Source organism: Canis lupus, chromosome 15 (assembly GCF_048164855.1).
Source record: "Canis lupus baileyi chromosome 15, mCanLup2.hap1, whole genome shotgun sequence".
In the NCBI taxonomy this organism is placed as follows: Eukaryota; Metazoa; Chordata; class Mammalia; order Carnivora; family Canidae; genus Canis; species Canis lupus.
The window spans coordinates 553,536-578,810 of NC_132852.1; the positions used below are offsets into that span (position 1 = coordinate 553,536).

General features: G+C 44.6%; 1 pseudogene; it reads left to right on the forward strand.

The window, feature by feature from the left end:
• Nucleotides 1-272: 272 nt before the first annotated feature.
• LOC140605379 (heat shock cognate 71 kDa protein-like) lies at nucleotides 273-21,097 on the forward strand (annotated as a pseudogene).
• The last annotated feature ends 4,178 nt before the right edge of the window (nucleotides 21,098-25,275 follow it).

Sequence of the window (25,275 nt, forward strand, 5' to 3'; positions counted from 1 at the left end):
CCTCCATGAACAACCGTTCTGTTCATTACACTATATCTGCATTTTGATTTAATTTGTAGGATCTCATAAAGACTTTGCATCCCAGCAAGTGATTCTGTTTAGTAGGATCCCTTTGGATCCTTTCTCTACGTGGCTGTTGCATGTGACGACTGGCACTAATTGTGGTTCCAGCCTTTAGAAGTATCCCTCAGTTCTCACTCATTGAACATGGCACCAGATCTCCAGACTGCTGTTTTCTTCTCAAACAGAGCCAGGCTCACTCAGAAGCATCTATGTCTAAGGGACCTGCAGTTGGCATTGATCTTGGCACCACCTACTCTTGCGTGGGTGTCTTCCAGCATGGGAAAGTGGAAATAATTGCCAATGATTAGGGAAACCAAACCACCCCAAGTTATGTTGCCTTCACTGGCGCCCAATGACTGATCGATGATGCTGCAAAGAATCAAGTTGTGATGAACGCCACCAACATAGTTTTCAATGCCAAATGCCTGATTGGATATAGATTTGACGATGCTGTCATCCAGTCTGGTAGGAAGCATTGACCGACCCTTCATGGTGGTGAATGATGGTGGCAGGCCCAAGGTCCAAATAGAAAACAAGGGAGAGACAAAATTTTCTAAGCAGAGGTGGTGTCCTCAATGGCTTTGACAAAAATGAAGGAAATTGCAGAGGCCTACCTTGGGAAGACTGGTACCAATGCAGTTGTCACAGTACCTGCATACTTCAGTGAATCTCAGCACCAGGCTACCAAAGACGCTGGAACTATGGCTGGTCTCAATGTGCTTCAAATCATCAGTGAGCCGACTGCTGCCATGTTGCTTATGGCCTAGACAAAAAGGGTTGGAGCTGAAAGGAACGTGTTGATCTTTGATTTAGGAGGTGGCACTCTGGATGTGTCAATCCGTACTATTGAAGATGGGACCTTTGAGGTCAAGTCCACAGCTGGAGACAACCACGTAGGTGGAGAAGACTTTGACAACAGAATGGTCAATTGATTTATTTCAGAGTTCAAGCTCGAACACATGGAGGACATCAGCAAAAGCAAGAGGACAGGCAGTCTGTCATCTCCGTACTGCTTGCTAATGTGCTAAGCGTACGCTTTCTCCCAGCACCGAGGCCGGTCTTGAGATTGATGCTCTGTATGAAGGAATCAACTTCTATACCTCTATTACTCGTGTCCCATTTGCAGAATTAAATGCTGACCTGTTCCATGGGACCCTGGACCCTGTAGAGAAAGTTCTTCAGGGATGCCAACTTAGACAAGTCTCAGATTCATGATACCCTCCTGGTGGGTTGTTCTACCTGTATCCCCAAGACTCAGAGACTTCTACAAGATTTCTTCAATGGAAAGGAACTGAAGAAGAGCATCAACCCTGATAAGGCTGTTTTCTTATGGTGCAGCTGTCCAGGCAGCCAGTTTTTCTGGTGACAAATCTGAAAATGTTCAAGATTTGCTGCTGTTGGATGTCACTCCACTTTCTCTTGGCATTGAAACTGCCGGAGGAATCGTGACTGTGCTCATCAAGCGCAATGCTACCATTCCTACCAAAGGGACACAAACCTTCACTCCCTGCTCTGACAACCAGCCTGCTGTGCTTATTCAGGTGTATGAAGGTGAGCATGCTATGACCAAGGATAACAGGTTGGCAAGTTTGAGCTCACAGGCATACCTCCTGCTCCTCGTGGTGTTCCTCAGATTGAGGTCACTTTTTTTTTTAAGATTTCATTTATTTATCCATGAGAGACACACAGAGAGAGGCAGAGACACAGGCAGAGGGAGAAGCAGGCTCCCTGCAGGATGTGGGACTTATCCCAGGACTCCAGGATCACGCCCTGAGCCAGAGGCAGATGCTCAATTGCTGAGCCACACAGGCATCCCTGAAGTCACTGTTGATATTGATGCTAATGGTATCTTCAATGTCTCTGCTGTGGGTAAGAGCACAAAAAATGAGAACAAGATTAGCATGCTAGTGACAAGGGCTGCTTGAGCAAGGAGGACATGGAGCGCATGGTCCAGGAAGCTGAGAAGTACAAAGCTGAAGATGAGAAGCAGCAGGATGAGGTATCTTCCAAGAATTCACTCGAGTCTTATGCATTCACATGAAAGCAACTGTTGAAGATGAAAACCTTCAGGGGAAAATCAATGATGAAGACAAACAGATGATTCTTGACAAGCGTAATGAAATCATCAACTGGCTTGATAAGAACCAGGCTGCAAAGAAGGAAGAATTTGAACATCAGCAGAAAGGGCTGGAGAAAGTCTGCAGCCCCCGCATCACTACGCTGTCCTAGAGCACAGGAGGCACGCCAGGAGGAATGCCTGGAGGCTCCCCTGGTGGTGGCGCTCCTCCCTCTGGTGCTCCTCCTCTGGGCCTGCCATTGAAGAGGTTGATCAAGCCAACCTGACAATAGGTGTAGCGTTGTTCACACAACATTTGAAGGACCCAACTTTGTAGCAAATTCCACTGCAGTTTTAAAGTCAAGCTTCTATAGTAAATATTCTTGATGCTTGAACATGGAATATGTGCACAGGGAAAGGAAATAATTATTACATTTTATAAGCACTGTATTGTTAAGTGGAAAATGCAATGTCTTAAAACTGTCTTTAAAATTGGCACCACAAAAAAGCAGTATCCCTCGGTTTTCAGAGCTATGAGCAACATTTGCTGTTCCTTAGATTCTTGATTTCCTGCTAAAACTGACAGTATGTATATCTTTCTCCTGGTTAAAAATTATACTAGATGAACATACACCATGTAACAGGACATGATAGATGTACACATGCACAGAGACCTACAGAGTCATAGCTCTACTGACTGTCGCATCCCAGCAGAACAAGAATATACAAATCTTCCAATACGTAGATTTTTCTTATACTTACTGTATATGCAGTCATTCTTTTTGTAAATAATAGTCACATCGCCCTTTCCTTGACAATCCTTAACCCCTCCCCACTCCCATTAATGCCCTAGTAAGGACTCCTCATTCTGTACTGAGGAGGTAGAGGGTAGCGACCTCCTGGTTTCTTCCTAAATTGAATATTTTTGTTGATTTCCTCTGTCAGGTTGAAAAGGCTCCTTTGCATTCTTAGTCTGACTATTTTTTGTTGTTGTTGTTACCATGACTGCCTATTAGATATTACTGAATGTTAGTTTGCTTTTAGAAAAATGATCATATGGCTACTATCGCTCAATAAATTATGTGGTGAATTATGTTGACAGGGCCTCTGATGTTGCATAATTCCTGCATCCACGATACAAACCCTACTTGTTCACGGTGTATTTTTAAACCACTATCGAATTCACATCACTTGTATTCTATTCGAGCATACACCCTTAACGGATATTGCCTATAATTTCTTTCACTGTTTTTTGCTTGTCTGATTTTGGCACCAAGATTATAATTATCTCAAAAAATGATTAGGGAAGATTTCTCTTTTACTTTGTTTTTATCTTATTCCTTGAAATTTGGAAAGCCAGCCTGTTTAAAGAAAAAACCAGAAACCTAACAAAACAACACAATAAAAACACTTCATCTCTCTCTGTCCCTCTTGGTCTCTGTCTTTCCTTTTTCTTTAAGGGAATCCTGCCCTCTGGTTATTCAATCAGACATCATCCTAAATACTCATTTGGAGGGATTTTGCAGATATAATCAGAGGTTTGAATCCATTGGCCCTAATGTATGGGGCTTACTCAAGTGGTCTTGACCCATTCAGAGAAACCCTTTAAAAACAGAGCGTTTCCTCAAGCTGATGGAGGAAGACCAAGGAAGAAAGTTTGGAGGTGTGTGAAGACTCCACGGGCCCTCTAGGTTGATGATGGGGGAGCCTGTGACAGGGAGTGTGGGCATCTCCCGGGGAGCCTGGAGTGGCCCCAGGAGGCCATCAGCGAGGAACGGGAACCTCAGATCCACATCTGGAAGAACTGGTTTCTGCCTTTGGTCTGAAGGAGTGTGGATATGGATTCTTCCTCCAGGGCCTCCAGGGAAGGGCCCAGCCAGGCTCATACCTTGAGATGCGCCTGTGATACCCTCTACACCCAGAAGTCCCCCAAGGCCTCTGATCTAGGGAACTATGAGCTAATAAGTAGGCATTGTTTTAGCTGCTAATTCTATGCTAATTTTGTCCATGATAATATAAGACTCTAACAGTGACAGACGAATGCAGGAGTTTGAGGTTTTAACCCCTTTTTATATGTTATTAAATTATACTTATTTAGATATTAGATATGTTACTGAATCTGAATAATTATATTTTATAAACTATTGCCTTTGTCTTTCCTGTTTATATACACATATAATATATATTTGCAAATAAATGTGAGAAAATACAGAAGGTACTCAATATTCTAGAAAAGTATAATTATTCAAATTGATTCAAGAAGACATCCATACAATACAAAGAAACCAATAATCATTAAATAAAGTATAACATAGTCAACACACACACATATCTAAAAGGTCATTACCTCTTTATTAACTTACTGGGTTTTTAAAAATTTTTTTATTATTCTTTTAATTTTTATTTTTTTTAACTTACTCTCATTTAACAAAGAATAAATGGATGGAGCCAGACTTGTCACCGCTGCCAGAGAGGGAGGTTACAATTAAGTAAGAAGGAAGCAAAACTATACCCTGAGGTCCCAGAGCCGAGTCAGAGTCATCGGTATGAAGTCCTGCTCAGCAGAACACATGGAGAAGGCTGGATGGATGCAGAAACAATTATAAATGTGTGCGTCCATGAGGGGGTATATATACAGGAGAATTTATGTTATATGTATTATAAATTATATATGTATATTTAATTGTAGGCATGTCCACATACGTGGGTTGGAGTGCCTGCTTACTATGGATACATTGAATGACCTAAAGCAAGAGAGAGCCGGGAAGAATGACACCTCTGTTGCAATGACCACGTCCTGCTCCAGGATCTTGGTGTCTGAATATCAAAGAGGGAACCAGGTTTCCCTGAGAAAGGCACTTCGGTGGGTAAAATAAAAGATTAAAGTGGCACATCTTGCAGTATCAGAACATAAGGAAATGCTCCAGAAACAGAAGGGTGGAGGGGCATGTGTCAAAGGGACACAAGAGCCAACCTGAGAGACCTCCCAGTGATGAAGGATGGAACCATTTGCACAATAACAGTAACATCATATTCTATGAAAGCCCAACATATAAACTAAATAAACATGAATCTGCACGGATTAAAAATATTTCAATATGTGGAAGAGAAAAGGTAAAATCTGCCTCACTGAAGGGACACTGTGCCCAACGGCAAGGAGTAGCTGGCCTGCTCAGAGCAGCTCATGAGAGTAGTTATGGGCAGGGGAGAAACTGGCAAGAAGACACCGCTGCAGCCAAGCAGGGAAGGCCAACATCAGAGGAGCCACCACAGGACTCTACTGCACCCGGAAGTGACAGGATGAGAAGGGCATTTCACGTCTGTGGAATTCTTTCAAAAACCAGAACCAACGAGTAACTTCAATCTAATCATGGGGGAAAAACCCCAAAAAACAGACAAACCCAAAACTGAGGGTTTCTACAAAACACTTGACCAGTACTCAAAACTCTCAAGGTCATGACATACAAGGAACTCAGTCCAGAGAACATGGAGAAGACATGAAGCCTGGTCGTAATATGGAATCCCAGAAGGATCCTGGGCAAGAAAAGGGACATTAACGGAAAAGCTTGTGAATTTGAGGAATTCTGTAGTTTGGTTAAACATTTTTAGGCAATCAATGTTATTCGTGGTGAATCTACTTTCGAGATTGGTGTGTGTTAGTGTAGCCACGGTGTCTGTGACACAGCAGCTCTGAGCATCGCACATGTTTCTACACTTAGCACTTCCTTTGTGCCTTTAGCATCTTGTCATTCCCATTACTTTCACTCTAATGCAGTCGTATTTCAGTTTGTCTAGTTTCAAAGGCTGATATTGTCCTCATATCTTTTGTTTATGATGTTGATTTGTCAAAACAGTCGTCTTTAGGTTGCCTCTACCACAATCTATTACTACTTTCAACTTTCATCTTTATTACACATTTACATGTGGAATCCACTCCCTCACTCCATGGCTGAGCGCTTCCTCTTATCTCATGGTAAGGATGGGGTGACTTCAAGAATGGAGTGAGGATAAAGAAGGGTATGCATATATTTTGGGCACACTAGTTGGTTAAAAATGACTTTTATTTAAAATAAACGGATTGTTTTAGTGTCACCAGGTTGATAGTAGTGAAATTATTATTGGAATCCTAAAAAGATATGGCACGTTATTTTGTAATTCATTAAATACCCAGACATATTGGGGGAGAAATAGCTAATTCCACATCTAGGGGAGGAAATGCATAAGATGAGCCTAGAGCATCTTATTAGGAGGCAAGAAAGCTATCAAAGATATCAGAGACTTGTCAAAGGATTCAGAAGATGCTTCATGGGACTCACAGCTTTCACAGAAGGGATCATTTGAGAACCAATAAGGATCGTAACATCAAAAGATTGACACACATTAAAGATGTTTAAATCGTGGGCTTATAGAACTGGATGGAGGGTATTATGCTGAGTGAAGTAAGTCAATCGGAGAAGGACAAACATTATATGGTTTCACTCATACAGGGAATATAAAAAATAGTGAAAGGAATTAAAGGGGAAAGGAGGGAAAATGAGTGAGAAATATCAGAGAGGGAGACAGAACATGCAAGACTCTAACTCTGGGAAACGAACAAGGGGTGGTGGAAGGGGAAGTAGGTGAGGGCACAGGGTGACTGGGTGATGGGCACCGAGGGGGGCACTTGAGGGGATGAGCACTGGGTGTTATGCTATATGTTGGCAAATCCAACTCCAATAAAAAATACAAAAAAAAAAAAAAAAACAATCAATCAATCAATCATAGGCTTACGTGCATTCCCCCAAGAAAAGAAAGGAAAGAAAATCCCAATTTGTTACCTCTGGATGACCGTAGGAATCTAATTGATTATTTCTATTATTTTAAAAAATATTACTTGAAAGAACATCAAGCATTTATCATAATTTCCCAATATATATGGAGGCTCAGTTTAACCAAATAACGGAGCATCAGTGTCCTAGGGTCGCTGTAACTAAGTGCCACAAACTGGGTGGCTTGGAACATCACAGACGTATCGTGTCGTAGTTCTAGAGGCAGAGATTCAGATCCAGGAGTCCTGTTGGCTGGGCCACCCTCCCCCTGAAGGCACAGGAAGAGGCCTTCCTTGCCTCTTCCAGCTTCTGGGGGCTCCAGGCTTCTCTCAGCTAGTGGCCACATCACTGAGTGCCCGTCTTCCCCTCTTCTCCCCTCTGTGTGCCTCTTATAAAGTCACTTCTCATTGGATGTAAGGTTCACTCAGATAATCCAAGATGATGTCATCTCAAAATCCTTAACTCAATCTCATTTGCAAAGTCTCTTTTTCCAATAAGGTCACAATCACAGTTTCCAGAGATCAAGACATGGACCCACATTGCGGGGAGGGGGGGAGCATTATTCAACCTGCTAAAGACAGGAACAAGTTTCTCTAGAGAAATATTCAGCTAAGAAATTTTTAAAAAGAAATTATAAATTAGTGTATTACTATTACACAACGTGTTTTGAAATGAGGGATCTAGGTAATATCAAGGACGGATGAAACTCAAAACAGGACATCCAGACATTATGAGGACTCTGAGGCCCCACCACCTATGAAATATTCATCCCAACATAATGGAAATTCATCAGACTTCCAGATTTAGCTAACATTTTAGAGGAAATAATGAGGATGGAGAAATAGGGTCAACAGTGCCAATGGAATCCAATCTATAAAATCTAGACTAAAAGGTATTTTCCAAAATTAAAGTGCCAAGGAGGTGACTGACCTATATATTAAAAGAGAAATATCAATGATCATGATGCATATATCTGATTTTGCTCCAGGTAGAAGTAAGTGCACCATTAGAAAATCAGGAGACAATAGAGATATTGAAAATCGATTGGATATTTAATGATAACAAGAAGAAAATGTTATATTTAGATAGGATAATATTGCTGTATTTGTCTTTAACATGGTTTTTATATTTTAGATTTGCATACCGAATTTCATGTAGATGAAATTATATAATGTTTGAAATTTACTCTAGGAAGTAATCTATGGCTGAAGGAGGCAAAAATGGACAGGGTTGCAAATGAAATAAAATTGGGCATGCCTTGATAATTATTTAATCTAAATAACGGGCATATGGAATTCGACATATTGATTCTACTTTTAAATGTTTAACTTTTTTAATAAGAAAAAGTTCTCTAAAACTACTTTAAACAAAATCTAACGAAGCAATACAACCTTCCTTAAAAAATATGTAGGCATTTCTCAATTGCTTACATGGTTTCAATAATTAAACTTCAACTTTCAAAAGTCCTTTCTGCCTCTCAGAGTGAGCGACTCTGTCTTGACTAAATAATTTCTCTGCAGGAGTTGAGTAACTAATATTCTGAGTGACTGACTCGCATGGAAATATATCTCCTGTTTCCTTTCACATATTTTCACCATATATAATGAAAGCATATGCTCTTGCTGGATTTATAGTCAGATTTGTCAACTTTTTCCTTATTTACTTGAGGTGGTTGGCATAATTCAAAGTGAAGTATCCTTCCATGTGAGTTATTTGTCACCGGGTACTCATTAGAAGATCTTTAATATGGAAAAGATCTGCTTCTTCTCAACATAATGTTCACTCTGCCTTCCTTCCCTGTTTCACACTTCCAAGATCTCGGATGCCACGGGAGGACGTCATGGTCCTAGTTATACCTCCACGTGTGCACGTGCGCTCAATTTGGAGAGGCTCTAAGATCCATGTGAGCGTTCGGATAAATCCTGGGCCACACTGACAAGAGTAGTAGACCAAACAGTTTTGGGACACTTACCTTAGCTTTACACCACCATCAGTTTTGAGTAATAACAGCATCTTTTCTATATTCCACTCATTCACACAATGAAAATATACTGAGTTCTTCTACGTAAAAGAGGCAGTGCAGTGAGCAGGTAAGAGTATGCGCTTCGAAGTCAGACTTACATCAACCCAAACCCAGCTCTACCAGCCAATGGCTTTGTTATGAGGACATGAGACCTGACCATGCAGCACACTGGGCTCCCCAGCCCTCACCTGCGATGTTGGGGGGATAACACCACCTACTAGTCAGGGTTGTGTGGGGATTAGACAGGGTCATGGACCTCAAAGCCTCATAGTACGTACTACACACACAGCAAAAGCCGCCCCCACGTAGATTTTGTTGCCCACACGCCACTGCTTTGAGTTCTCTTGAGATGAAAAGACATATTAGAGGCTGCTGCATTCCTCCAAGACCTTAATCAGACTAAGACACAGTGAAGTGTGTGGGAAACGCCGTCCAAGCATGCACCAGACACAAGATAGGCTGCCCGGGTCTCCTTTCGGAGGGATGCTGGTGGCCCTGATGGAGGACCGTGTTCACAGAGAGACCCCAGCTCTCAGGCTCTTCAGGGTCGGGCGATTCTGAGGCAGCCCGTGTGTGGCACTGGGAGAGGTGGGGGCACCCCGGCCTGCCGTCTCGGTCCAGGCGGGTGAGCTGGTGCGCGGGGCCACCCGCACGGGTGCCCACCAGGTCAGTAGTCTACATCTGCTTACGTCCACCTTTCCCTCTGCCCAATCTCCGTCCTCCCGCTTCCTCCCCTGAGCTTTGCAGGTGCACCCACGCCCGCCTCACAGGTCCCTGGCGGGGTGCACCACGGTGGTCTGAGGGAGAGGGTGGGAAGGCGGCTCCCAGGTGGACTCGCTCCCTGCAGAGATGGTCCCCACCTGCACACGTGCCTCCGCTCTGCTCTGGGGGCCCCCTTGGGGTTGACCAGTCCTCTTTCTTCCATCGTTCAAGGGGACGGTGCCTCAGAAGCAGCACAAGCCACCAACTGCACCTCATGCCCGTTTCCTGGGGGTTCCAGCCTCAGCCAAGCGCCCCCCGAATGCGGACAGGCTGAGCCCTGACTCGCTGTGGGTGCAGTGGCCACAGGGCGGCTGGGACGCTGCGACTGGCGAAGCAGGGGCTGGATTTGGAAGGAGATCCTAGGGGGGAGCACACCTGAGTGGGCACCATGACGGGGGCAGGTGTCTGTACCAGGAAGTTAGAGCAAAAATACGAGTGTTGAGTAAGTCAGAGCACAAATGATGAAGATTGAATTTGGCGAGAGGAGAAGCGCATGGAGAGGCAGCCAGAGGGGGGCTCCCAGAGGGGTCTCCTAGAGGTGGGCTCCTAGAGGTGGGCTCTCAGAGGTGGGCTCCTGGAGGTGGGCTCCCGGAGGGGGGCTCCCGGAGGTGGGCTCCTAGAGGTGAGCTCCTAGAGGTGGGCTCCCAGAGGAGGGCTCCTGGAGATGGGCTCCCAGAGGTGGGCTCCCGGAGGGGGGCTCAGGGGACAGGTCGCGCCGCAAAGCTTACAGTGCATCTCACACCTGGCATGACCATCAGAGCACATCGCTTTGCCACGACTCTTAGCGAGCCAATACCTGGCAGCTGGCTGTCCTCGGTGAGCGTTGTGCGGGGACCACAATCACCCAGACGCTGGAGCGCGTGCACCTCCAGGGGGGAGCTGGCCTTGCCTTGTTAGGGCTGCCGAGCGCCACCCCCCATGGACCCTGCTTCTCCTCTCCCTGAGAGCTCGTCCCCCTCTCACGTTTCAGCTCCCGGTGAAGCAGAAACGAACTGAAACACTGGGGTTTCTTAGAGTTATTTCCTTTAAAATTATGATTCTGGAAGATTCATAGGTCTTCATAGGTCTTCATGTCTCAACTTAAAGTAGGTGGGAACTTTTTCCAGAATCCGTGTGAGCAGCTGTCCCGGGGCGGCATCTGCAGGCTCTGAGCTGGCAGGGACGGAGCTTGGCACCGGGCAGCACCAGGCACTGTTCCCTGGACGGTTTCACAGGGACACCGTGACCCTCGGACCCAGATGGAAGACCGACCCGCCGCGCTTCCTTCCCATGCCGGGCACACGGCGGAGGTCACGTTAGGCCATGACTTCCCGGGCGAAGGGGGGCATTTGGTCCTTACGGGGTCTCGTCACGAGGAAGTAGAACCATTGATCTGTGTGGATAAAAGCCTTTATTTATGGCTCTGACCTACTGAGCTGATGGAGGGAGTGGGGGGTGGGGGGAGAACCTATTTTTATGGTGAACCGGCTCCTCCTATTACTCGTTACTTTTGATGAAGTCACACAATATAATTTTCACACTAGATACGAGGAATGGTGGAGTTACGAGAAAAAATTAGATTCTCACAAGTGGCGATCTTCTGAAGATGATCGTAATCACACAAAATGCAGCCGCACGCCGGCCTGGGATGGATGCCCTCGTGCCAGGAGGTGCTACGGGCTTACACGGCGAGAGCTTCTACGAGTCCAGTCATTTGCCCTGGAAATACGTGCACTTTGTGTGTGTGTGTGTGTGTGTGTGTGTCAATGCTTTATTCTCTGGGGACTTTGGAGAACACAGTGTGCTTAAAGAAACAAGAAACTTCTGAAGGAAAGAGGAAATTGAGGAGAATGGCAACTTTTTAAAATAAGTCCAATGCTTCCAGTGAGGACCAGCAGCTTCTACTATTTATCCACTCAGCACATCAGTTCCCAGGCTGGGCACACGAGGGTGGCCCCCCAGACCACGGAGGGACCCCGGGTCTCACGGGCTTGGCCGGCCGCGGGCTTGGCTGCGTCCATGCGCGGATACGAAAGAGGGCCAAGGACACAGCGTCCATCGAATCCATGTCCTAAAGTGGATTTTTCGATGCTTTCTCTTCTTCCTGGCAACGATGGAAAAACTGGAATATTTTAAATCGTGAACCTTTTTAGAACGATGAATTCATCTTTAAAATAAAATGTGCCAAAAATAAAATAAAATAAAATAAAATAAAATAAAATAAAATAAAATAAAATAATAAAATATAAAATAATAAAATAAAATAAAATAAAATAAAATAATAAAATAAAATAAAAAAATAAAATAAAATATAAAATAATAAAATAAAACAAAATAATAAAATAAAATAAAATAAAATAAAATAAAATAATAAAATAAAATAAAATAAATAAAATAAAATAAAATAAAATGTGTCTTTCTGGATCGCTGTGTATTTGGGAACAAATCGACACCATCAAATCATTCCATGTGTTTTTGTATAAGGAAACTGAGGCACAGAAAGGATATTTGAGTTGCCAAGGACCACTCGCCTCTTTTATGGCAGAGCTGGGACCAGCCTGTGTCTTACTTTCCCAGCGCAGTATTCTGAAGTGAGCGAGTGTGTTAGATTCACCATTACTAAGATTTTTTTTTTCTTTTGTGTGTGTGTGTGGTTTGTTTTTGTTTTACATTTGAAAACAAGCTGATGGCTTAGAAGTCTTTGGAAGAGTGCACGCAAGCTCCGCGAAGTTGGGCTCTTGCGCCAGCACACACGTCTTGGGAACCCACTAAGCAGATCTTCCCAACAGCCTGGGGGAACCTGGACCGATGGCATGACCCCATCTTGACTCTCAGCCACCTATGATGTCCCCTCAATGAATCACATGAAATATACAGCCAGTGCTTTAGATTTTACCCAGTTCACAGGAAACTACCGATTAGAATAATCAAAGTACTGGAACCCTATGAAATTCAGTCTTCCAAGGATGAGAGGATAATGGAGATAAGCTTCAAATTAATAATAATAATAATAATAATTAATAATAATAATAATAATAAAACAAATCCCTTGATTTATGAGTCAGATGCTGTCCTCAGTGCCTCTGGCCTTCCCTGTCGAAGCCTTTTGCCAACCACATGGGTGAGCATGGCGGTCATCCCGTTTTGCAGATGACAACACGGAGGGCAGAGCATGTACACACATTGTTTAAAGTCACATATTCGGCTTCTGGCAGAACCAGATTTCTGAATAGGGCATTTGGAGTCCAGAGTCTGCTACACATACTAAAAATACCAAATCTGTTACTTTTTTTTTTTTTTAAAGATTTTATTTATTCATTCCAGAGAGAGAGAGAGAGAGGCAGAGACACAGGCAGAGGGAGAGGCAGGCTCCATGCAGGGATCCTGGTGTGGGACTCGATCCCGGGACTCCGGGGTCATGCCCTGGGCCAAAGGCAGGTGCCAAACCGCCGAGCCGCCCGGGCTGCCCCAAATCTGTTACTCTTTGTGAAAGTAGGTCTGAGAGCCAATACGACACGGCTAAATTTGCATCTGCAGAATTGATGACTTGTCCCAGGCCTTGAAGACATTATCCTTCCCACCCAGTGTGTTTTATTCTCCCCACACGCCTTTGTGGAAGTGAGTGATTGCTTTCTTTTGGGGTTCTTTTATCCCAATGCTCCAGAGTAGGCATGTTTCGGGACAATGAATAAATGTTGAATAACGCACTTTACTGGACAAGAGAGAGAAAATGTGGACAAACCCAAAGAAAGATGCCAGTAGACATTTTATGCAAGTCATTTCCAAGAGAATTCTAAAACTTAGACCCAACGTAGTTTTCAAGTACGTGCTCTTTTCTTAGGAACAATTTTGGACAGGAATAAAATGGTCGTAGAATAATCTAAGCCTTGCAAATTAAATCTAGTCGCTCTCAAAGAAGAATTTAACATTTGTTTTTCACACGGACACCTGCTAATTTGAAATCTCATTGTAAAATAAAATGCCTCCTTTTTCCCTCAAGAATTGGGACCCTTGTAGGATCAGCACATGTAAAGCAGCTTTAGTTTTTACTTTTGAAAACCAGCTCTTCTTTTGAATTAATGTCCAAATAAAGTAATCTCTTATTATCCCAAGACGAATTCTAGAGAGAAAGACGCTGCGCTTTTAATTTCTAAAAGTTGTTAAATAAATCCAAGTGCACACAGCACATGCCGAGTGCACGTGCCGGGGCACCGTCCGGTCTACGGCAGACCAGGCTGTGTGCCGTTGAGCACGGGTGGATGGTGCAGGAGCTCCGGCCTGGTTAGGACGTCACAGGCTTCCCCGACCCTGCACAGTCGCATTCATCCTCGCACGCTCAAGTTGTACAACTAGGACATGAGCCATTGGTATTGGCCCATTGGTATCTGGGGGTCCACTTACGACGATCGGGTGTGGTGATGTCTGCAGAAGGCTCATTAAATGAATAAATGGCCAAATATTTGTTTTTATACACAGTAAGAAATTAGACTTTACATCTTTCCCCCCTGCTATTTGCTACTTAGAATATATACTCCGAGGCAGGATTGATACCTGGGTTCTGCCCTCACAGTTTGCAGCGGGCACCACTGTCATCGATCGCCCAACCAGCTAGTGTTGTTCTGCTTTGACTCAGCTGGGTATTTTGTGCGTGTGCCTTTCTTTTCTGATGTGAGACTCACCCTTGATGCCTGGTCTGTGCCTCTTCCAAAATAATAATACTAGGCAGTTATTGAAAATACCCCTCGCAACCGCCTGAAAGCAAGTGCCTCTAGATGAAGAGACGCGAGGGCGAGTGTGGGTTTAGCAGGGGACCGATGGTGGAAATAAAGGGTGCCAGTCGGCTTCCGGATGTCCTGAAGAGCAGGAGAAGCAAACAACACACCTGCTTGTGCTTCTTTTGAGATACAAGACACATCCTATCTGCATCTCCCTGCCAGACAGGAACGGTGGGAGGCCGGGGCAGCCTCACACCCCTGTCTCCTCCCCAGGCATTGCTTCAAACGGTTTTGCTTTGAAAACCTTTCATGAAATGGTTTTGCTTTAAAATATTGATATTACTCTTTTAGGTGCAGGCATGTCAACATTCAGAATTCCCTTTAACATTAAAATAAGAAAAAGCTATCCCAGTGATCAGTAGATGGCAAACTTGCTACACCTAAATGATGAGGTTTGTTTTTTTCTGTTAGACATTTCACTGACATTTTGTTCTAAAATATTTTAAAAGTTTCTTCAAATGGACAGTAGAGTTGGTTTATTGTGAAATTGACCCCTCCCTCTGACAGACGTGTGTGTTTATATCAAAGCTCCCATCTTTAAGATACTGTTATGGGAGTATCCGAGTTCCTATAAACAAAGGGCACACTTTCAACTGACAAGATAAGTCAGTGTTTTAATTTTTATTAATTAAACCCTTTTCTGATTTTCTTTCAAAATATCCTCTCCAGTGCTACCACAGGGAGACAGTTCCACCTGAACCAAGTACTTATGGTGCCAGAAAGAGAACGCAGAGCTGCCTGCCGTGGCCACCCCATTCTTTCCTGGTGCTCAGAGCACGGTTTCTGTTACTGCTTTAATATTCTGTAACCATAAACAGAAAATCAGTATGTTGAGATTACCTACATGAAAGTAGCATATAGGAATTCAAGAAAAGGCAAAAGGAATTAAGTTCTTAAAAAACAAATTAATATGATTAGGAAAATCACCAGGCAGCCCGAAGACTTAGGCGTTTTAATTGACTGTGATCAGAAATACATTTCGGGTATTGAGCTGCTTTCTCTTTTGTTGAGCTTTTGACAGTTTGCAGGGAGACCTGAATAGAAATTATGCCTTTTCCCTGATGGCAAATAGTAGTAGCTTCCTCAATATTTTTGCGGTCTTGAGCATGGCACTGAACGCTGAGAGGTCCTCATGGCAGCAGACACGAGGGGCCAGTAATGTGTATGTCTAGCAAAAAAGGTCACAGCTGAGAAATAGAGACGTGCGGGGAGATACGGGAACATTCCCTCTTGTGGGATATGGAAGAAAACAATCTGGTTAAAGGTCAGGGTCCAACTTCTCTGCTTGGGAGCCACCCCAACATGCAGTGACATAAAACCACGACTATTTTATTGCAGTCCCAATTTTGTGGGTCAGGGATGTAGGCAGAACAGGACAGGAAGGCTGTCCCAGGTTGGGCAGGGGGCAGGCCCTCTGCTAGCTGTTCTCCATTTTGCATCTGTTGGGTCTGGAATGCTTGAAATCATTCCTTTGTGGTTTTGTTTGTTTGTTTTTGTTTTTCTTTGTGGTTTTGATTTGCATTTCCTGGTGGTCAGTTCCCACACTCTTGGTGAGGATTTTAAAAATGGTGTTGCTGTTAGGGCAAACAATATGGAGGCACCTCAAAAAATCAAAAGTAGAACCACCAGTTGGTCCAGCAGTCCCACTTCTGGGTGTGTATCCCAGGAAATGAAATCTGGATCTTCAAGGCGTATCCGTACACCCATGTTCACTGAAGCGTTCATTAGTCACAACAGCCAAGGTATGCAAACAACCCGAATGTCCGTGGACAGATGTGCAGAGAAAGAAACTGGTTTATACATAAAATAGAGTATTACTAAGCCTCAAAAAAAGAAGGAAACTCTACCATTTGTGGAAATATAGATAAACGTGCCGGACATTATGTGAGACCAACCTGTCGCAGAAGCACAGACACTGCATGATCGCCCATACGTGTGGAATCTAAAATAGTCAAACTCATAGAAGCAGAGAGGACAACGGTGCTTACAGGCCAGAGATGGGTGGAATAAAGAGATGTTGTTCAATAGATATCAAGTTTCAGTTTTGCAAGATAAAAAAAAAAATCAAGCTCTGCTGTACAGCGCAGTGCCTATCACAACACAACGTGGTACACTAAAATGTGGTTGGGAGGGTCAGCCTCATGTTACACACTCTTTCAACAAGAGAACGAAACAAAGAAGACCCAATAAACAGGCACAAGGAAACGTGCAGAGGTAATGGATGGATGGGTCTATTACTTTGATTATGGTGACGGCTTCGTGGGTCTTTGTATATGGCCCAATCTCACCAAACGGCATCCCGTAAATACGGTAGCTCTTGTGTATCAATTGTATTTCAATCAAGTTGCTTAAAAAATTGACTTTTTCACTCACGTTTCTGGTGCCAGGGCTCTCCAGGTGAATCCTTTATGCTTTCTCATAGCATGGTGGCTCCCAGGAAGATAAACGTACATGGAGCCTAGGTTTACTCAGAGCAAGCACCCCCAGGTGCCTGGGGGATGCTAGGACCCCATATGACCTGGCCTTGGGAGTCCCAGGATCTTCTGTCCCCCATGGCCAGCTGGTGAAGAGAAAGCATTAAGGCCAGCCCCAGCTCAAGGAGGGGACATTTTGACCTCTCCTCCTGGGAGAAAAATGCAGCAAAGAATGTCCAGCCATCTTGAATCTACCGAAATGCATACAAAAAAGGAAAAGTCAATGAGTTCATAGGGAGATTAGAATTCCAGAGTAGAGACTTTCAGCTTAATGCATCTGACAGTGTCATTTTATATGGAAAATGGACAGATAGGACTTTCTGCACTGCAGGTGCTAAAATCATGATGTATTATAGCTAGTGGCGGGCTTCGCCAGGACATACATCATCTCACATGCATCAAAAGTCTGCAAGTTCTAGAACTAGATTTTAACAGTCACAGGCCTGTAGGGAGTATTCACCCCCTCCCCTGCCTAGCTCCGCTTTCTCATTGATGGGAAAGAATCGCATGGCCTCCCACGTTGTGCACATTTCTGTTCTGTCCTTTCGCAAATGAGAGCAAGTGACTGTGAAGTGCATGCATGTGAGGTCATCACAGATACATCTGTTTCTATTCATTAATTTTAATAATAAGGAAACTTTCGTTATAATCTTATTTGACGCCATCCATTCTTACTTTATGAAAAAAATGCTTCTTTTAGGCTAGAAGTGTCCATCGTGGTCTCGGATCAAAGATCAATTACACAAAAATCCGTAGAGCGGTTTGGAATGTGCTGCAGGTGTCCATAATTAATGACATATCTTGTTTCTAACCCCCACACGGGCCTTCAGAGTCAAAGCCCTTCTAAGGCTTATTTTATCTGTCTCCCTCTTGTCTTAATCCGGAATGTGATCTGTTTTTAAACATCAGGTATATACTCGAGATGACATTTATATTTCATACAGTCTTTTTTTTCCCCCTAAGTGAAGACTTAGCAGTAACATTTTTCCTATCCAGTAAAATTCACATTCTTGTGAGATTTATTTTCAGGAGATATTATTTTAAATGACGTTGAGAACTTACAGTTTCTTCTGATCATAAATGCTGGCTGCCCTATGTAGTTCTTAAGCATTTGAAGGTAATGGTGAATTATGGTAAACTACAGATAAAAGAAAATGCTTTTCAAGTTATATCAAAAAACATATATTCCTAAGATATGGAGAGGTCTTTCTAAACTCTACATTTATATATTTTGGGATTGAGGCACAGTGTAATTGGAGTGATTCATGCAAGCTCGTTCAGCTTCCATGAAAACGTGTGTCGATAATAAGGCCCACGATCAGGAGCTCGTCCAATGAAGGTTCCAACACTCATCATCTATCTTTTATAAAAATATTTAAAATGTTTAAGAAATAATTGTCAGATCCTTGGTAAAGACAAACTAAAGCTTAAGAGGGGAATAGGTCTCTAACACAGGGTGGCAATGTTTTGTTTCAAGTCCTGTTTTCTATCCAGTGTAATTTGGGCTCAAAATCTGGGGGCCTTGCAAATCTGTGAAGAAAAGACCTCGGGTTTGTGCAGATGATAACTCAAGGTAACCATGCAGCAGATTTGAACACGTTAGCTTCAGAGCCACGCGGCCCCATGTTCCCTCACGCTGGACTCTTACAGCGAAACGACACCCAATTTCTCTTAAATGTTCCGATGTGACATTAACACATATCTGGTGAAAGTGAAAGACTGCGTCTATTGAACTATTTAAATATCTCCTTCTTTGAACTCTTCTTCCCAATCTAAACACCTGGAAAGGATACGTGTAGGTATAAGACAATTTACAGGTGGTCACATGATGCGCTAGGAGTATTGTAACATTTCCATTACGGAGATTTTTTTTTTCCCAGTTCGTTTTATCAGAGTTCGTAATGTCGGTCAGGGTCCTCGCACCTGCTCCCAGGTAGCAGCTGCTGTCACAGCAGGAGGAGGCGCATCAAGAGCTAAGGAGCGGGAACCTGGCGAGTGCGTTCCCACGTCTCTCCCTTTCCTGCGATGTCCTTCTTGACATCATTTGTTCCACTCAGCACCTGTAGCCAGCCTCGATGTGCAGTTTGGACGTCATCTCTCTCTTCCACGCAGGAGGATGCCTCCTCCCTGAAGTTCGCTGTATCACTTGTTTCTTTCCAGATACATGTCTTAGTACTCGTCTTGAGATAGATTATCATTGGGTCTTTTCTCCCCCAAAAGGGGACCCAGACAGTGTTCCCTCTGTGCTTGAAGATTAAAAAGTAGGTTCAAAAAACATAAAATAAAAAGTAGGTTCAAGTCCATAACCTGACCAATCAGGACAGGTGTTGGTCCTGCAGAAGTATTTGCACCACGCAGGAGAAATGAGGGTTTGTGGAGACCGTATTTCCCCCAAACGAGTGAACAACGCACTGGCCGTGGAACCCACCCAGGGTTCCTCCCTCTGGGGCTGCGTGCGCTGCATCACATTTCAGGTACCCGCTTGCTCACCGCCCCGTAAGTCCCACTGCACAACTGGAATATTTAGTTCTGCAGCTCGGCCATCACCTGGCATTTTCTCAACTTCACATTTTCATTCACAATATGCCTCAACTGGTGAAGAAAGAAGCGATGTGAAGGAGTTTATCATTCAGGTGGAAATGCATGACCTCGCAGTGAGGTACTACTGTGGCCGGGGAAACCTCGTGGCTTTTACGGAAGGGGAGTGACGCGTTATATCAACATCTATGGAGCCCTTACTGCGTCCCACGCCGGGCGCTGAGAGGTTTATGTGTGTCAATAGCATTTTATCCACCTTGTGAATCCAATCTCAGGTTGAGGGGAGACCACTGGAGCTTGGCTTCAAGGAAAGACCTGTCAGCCTCAAGCTCCCTTGCCGCGGGGTGTCCCTCCCCAGAGTGCTCAGACCGCCCTGCCTGCTGTCTCTGCAGCCTCACCTGTGTCCAGCACCCTGTTCCTGTAGGTCCCAGAATCCTGGCCTCCTGGATTTTCCTTTCTTTGGAACAGAGCAATGGGAGTTAGGCCTTGGGCTGGAGAGGACCCACGACGCTTACGTCCTCCCCTTTGGATGTGGGGGAATGAAACCGCACGGGCTTGGTGTGTAATACGGGCTCTGTTTTCCAGTGGAAACGGCATCAGAAAGCTATTTTCCATTTTATTTTCTTTTCCTTTTTTTTTTTTTTTTTTTTTGATAAGTAAGGACTCATTTAATTTTGATTTTCTTTTAAGCTAGTTTCATTTTCTCCTGCACGTTAGAAGCAGGGAAGGAGAAAATTTTAGCTGGGAAGTGCTATTAATTTGGATATACAAAAATGGAAGTATAATATGTTTACTCAATTCTAATATGTATGATCTCTAAATAGTGAAAAAAACTATTCTTGTTGCCATAGTAACTAGAAATTTTCTTCTATGTTCTTTTTTTTTTTTTTTTTTAAACACTGGATTCAGGTGAAATGGCAATTTTTAGAGTATGCTTGCCAACCACAAGGTTTCCCCCCCAACCCACCCCGTATAGTTTTACTCAAAAGGTTTGTGGGGTGACAGGTGCCACTCCGAAATGTGACAAGACCTACCTGAGTACTTATGAATGTGTGGCCATGTGTGGATCTGGAGACACACAAAATTAGGTAAAATGGTACAATCTAGTGGGTCCCTCCAAAGTGATTTTTACCAAACACTCACATTTAGGAGAATGGAAAGAAATCGAAGGAGATATAAGGAAATTTGGGAAAAATTTTTTTTAAACATGTGAAGGATACCTTCAATGAACATAAGGAAATCTATTTCGTGTGAAAGAAATCTCGCTGGGCTGGCTGCTGCAGGGGGTGTGGGTCAGATTCCCAGGCACCCCTGGTCTGGCCACCGTCCCTGTGTGATTCAGTAGATGCATCTGTTCCAAATCCCAGAGTCACCTCCAGCTTCTCCATTTCCTTACTCAACTTCCCAGTGTTAACATGGAAAATTTAACTCTTGACTTGACACTATCCTTTGAAACTTGCCCCCTTTCCAGCCCTTCCCAGGGCCTGCAAACCCCAGCTGTGCTCACCTCGGTGGAAGTCACCATCACATGGGGTCCCATTCCGCCCCCACTGACCCCACTGGCGGCCCCCTGTTCCACTCAAGCAACACAGCCAGTTGTTCACACGAACGAAGCCTGATACCTGCTTCTCCTTCCGCCTGGACCTCCCTTTCCCCTTCGCTACTGTGCATGTGGCCCTCGTTACATGTGGCTCCTCTGCTCAGAAGTCAGCTCCTCAGGGAAGCCTGCTTCAGTCGTGGTTCCCAAGGTCGCGCCCCTTCCCTGAGTCTTGGCCCCCAGCACGTATCTGCACCCAAGCACTGGCGTTCGAGTCCAGCCTGCCTTCCTGCATCAAGGATGCTCACAGGGTTGTCTCCACTAGCTCGGGGAACAGACGCCTTAAATGTAATCTGTCCAAAGTCAAAATCCTGATTGCCCTAAACTCTAACAACCAAACCCTCTTCCCTGTCAATCTGCCCATCTAACAGTCGGCAACCCCGGTGTGCGTTGTTCAGGCCACGGTCTGACTCTCTCTGCACTGAGAGGGGCCAAGAGCCCTGTACAGACAGTAAACAGAAGTGAAAACCAAATAAATCCACGCTGCGGTCTGTGTCTCGTATCTTTGGCAACAAAGACGTGCAAAATGGAACAGAGAAGTTAGACGGGGTTTATGCGTAGCTTTTGTTTCTAATTAATCCTGGGGTTTGCGACACAGCAGGAGAGAGAGCGGAGACTCCTTAGGTCAAGTGCAGACAATCTTGCACACAATCAGACAGACAGGCAGGCAGGCCAGCCCGTGTAACACACTAGGGTGTAATTACTCCCTGCAGACCCCACAGGCTGTGCGTAAAGTTGGGAAAAGATAAATCTTGGCCCGGTTGCTTTTCTTCCCCTCTTGTTGGCATTTCTTGCTGCTCAGTCTTACATCTGGCTTACGTCTTCTTCATCTTCACCCCTGCTTCCTGCCCACGGACCCCGGGCCTGGGTGACAAGGACCCACTGGCAGATTCAGGTCACTGTAGTCCTTGCGGTAATGACTCCCTTGGTCCTGTGTGTGCAGACAGTATAGACCTGAAAGTACAAAGTCAGGTGGTGGCAGCAGGTGAGTTGGGACAAGGTTGTGGTAGGAAGGGGATTCAGCGACCATCCCTCGGCTCTTACCGGGTGCACCTGGGGCTCACAGGGCCTCCGGGGCGCCCCCACCCCCGCCCCCACCCCCGGGCAGGCCTTCTCCACCTTCTCCACTGTGACTATGCGCTTTGCACTCTCTGAAATATTCACGAGAGCAGGCTTGCAGATGTGCCCTCCGGAGCCTGTCCGCGGCCAATCGGGGACCTGGAAAGGTGCCCAAGTGCTCATTTCCTGGAAGATAAAATGTAAAGGTATGTTTTATTCTTCTCGCTTAAAGCGAATCTCTTTGTCCTTTGATGTGAGCTGGAGATCTACAAATCTTACCTGCTTTCTCTTTAATCCTACACAGAATTAAATCTCCAGTTCCTGATAAAAATCTCTATAGCTAGCAACTTAGGTGAAAACCCCATTTGAAACCATTAACCTTGCCTGAAATAGATGTGTGGAAGGAACAGCGGAACAGGTATCTCAGAAGAGAAGCTAATGAGTATTGACCAAACATTGATTTCAAACCCTTTTCCCTCTTTTTGCACGTTTTATGGCTATAATAAAGTACGTGAGATAGAAAATATGCCTGAGAAATTTAGTTTCCCACGGAATTAATTTTAATTCTTCGTATGGATGAGAAAAGAACAATTGCCTTGCTTTTTTTCCTTGATTTTTTTGGTTTCTTTTTAAAAATTCTTTCTTCCCAGTAATGATTGTTTCCTGATTAGCAAAGTCAAAAAGTTGTATTCAGTGCCCGGGTCAACTAGAGATTTTTTTTTTTTTTTTCCACACGAGGTGTTTACATAGCCGTCAAGTTTCTGCCTTTTCCTTATATGGGTGATGTTTTTTTCTCTTAAATTTCTCTTCGGAAACTCTCAGCAACTGGAGGCAAAACGGACTGAGAGTGGAGAGTGAGAAAGTGAGAGAGGAGAGAGAGAGATATGAGAGAAAGAGATGAGAGACGAGACAGATGGGAGAGAAGGAGCAAGATGAGAGAAAGAGAGAGAGACAGAGGGAGAAGGAGATGAATGAAGATGAGAAGGAAAGAGGCAGCCAACCCGGGGCCTTTGCAGAACCTGGAAGCCCTGTGGTCCCGGCCTGCAGACACACTCGGTTGGAGCAGGTGGTGACGCCAGACCTCCAGAGGCCGCAGGAGGCAGGTACTTTCCCACCAGGCTTGAAGGAAATGCTGAGAGTCCCTGATGCCTCCCTCTCTCAAGCGTAAGCCCAAACCCAACCATCAGAGCAACACATCTGTTTGAAGGTTTGCCCGTTTCAAGTGCAAACTTTCTTGGGGAGCATAAGCTGGTGAACGGCGTTGGTCCAACAGACTGTTTGGTTAAAGCAGTGAAGGAAAGGTGTGTTTTACACGCTCACCTGTGCCCAGTGGAGGAGACACAGAGGACACTCACCTGTCAGGTGCCAGGTGGAGCTGTTGTGCAGACCGCCGGGCCCGCGAGCTCAGACAGGGAGTCGCTGTGGAGCTCTGCGTCCTGCGTCCTGAGCATCGGGCGTCATTCACAACTGGGAAACGGGGTGAGGTCCTTGAGGTCATGACTCAGGAAACGGGGCGAGGTCCCTGAGGTCATGACTATCAGTGGAAGACGGAGAAGTTCTCAGGAGGAAACGGAGGGATATAAACAGTAAAAGATAAAAAAAGAAAAGAAAAGAAAAGAAAAAGAAAAATCCAGAGTGTGGATCCAAACAGGGGGAAGCAGCGTGCGTGGAGGAGAACAAGACGCTGTGTCCACAAAGCCGAGAGAGGAAGTGATGAGATGGCATCAGAGACCGTGAAGAGGAAGTTACCTCTTTTGACCAATCAAAAAAACATGAGCTTCACCAATAGACCAACATTTTGTTCACAGAAAAGGGAAGCTGAAAAGGTCTTTGAGTCTCTTTGATCCATTAACAATGGAGATATGGATGAGCGTCTCTATCTGGGGGTTGGACTAACCCTTTTTACCTTAAAGTTAGGCTTTTTCACTCAACGAAGGCATCTTGAGTGCTCTTGTCCTTGTTTCGGAGTCTTACTCCTCCAAACCACACAGGTTCCCGGGCTTGGACACCGCCCATGTGTCCGTGCACAGCCAGGCCCGTGAACGTGTGTGAAAACGGCCACACGCTCAGTCGGTCAATAGACTGGAGCTTAAAATAAATCTAAAAATGTGATCTCTTTTAAAAGAAAGAGTTTAGAACATTCTGAGGTTTACTTCAACGTGCAGATCAGTGGACATGTCAAGTCTGAGAACCTACCTGTCTGTCATTTTTTCCATCCATTTAAGACTAAAAGTGTGGAGAGGATGGGCTTCCCTGTCTCTTGACTTGAATTTATCTTTTTTATAAGTTTCTAACTAGAATATAGACACTTACAAAGATTGACATTTCTCAGAAATTCAGAGAAGGAACGTCTGCCCAGAGGTCACCTGGGCGAACTCCCAGCCGGATCCCTAGATGACACTTGAATAATTTCTACAAAAACTAGAATCATCCCCAGCCATGGGCCTCTATTCGCATTCCTCTGTGCACCTCATTTGGCATTCGGAAAATTTTTAAATGATTAGAAAGTTCTTAACAATCTTAAACCAGTTCGATTTTATTTTATTTTTTAACTCTTTCAGCTACTTAGGTATGTGTGATCTTCAAGATATTTATGTAAGGCATTTTCTTTCCGTTCTGCGGTGATTTTGACAAGCTCCTTTCACTTCCAACTGATGTTTCTTATGCAGGACCCTGGGACCCTGTATGCGGGACCCTGCAGGACCCTCGGACCCTGTTCTTATGCAGGCCCCTGCGGGCCCCTCGGTGTTTGCAATCACACACGGGACCCCGGGCGTTTGAAGATCTCCAAACATCAAGCGGCGTGAAACGCAGATTTACCATCTCTGTGTGCAAATGCGAGGTAGGATTCACGCACACGAGATCTGACGTGTCAGATCTGCACGGTAGCCTTCTAGTAAAAGCTGGGATTCCAGATGGCGTAGAAACGTTTGAGCTTCAGTACTTTTAGCAGGCACAGAGAGTTAAAAGAAAAATTTCAACTTAAATTATGAATATCCTGGCTTCCAGCAGCCTTCCCAGGCTCCGTAAAGAAATTGCCTCTTTCTCGGCAGACCGCATGCTGTGTTTGAACAAATGCTCTGATTTTGTGTAAATAAATGGTTTAATGGGTTTTATCTGACTCTGTATCATAAATAGAAA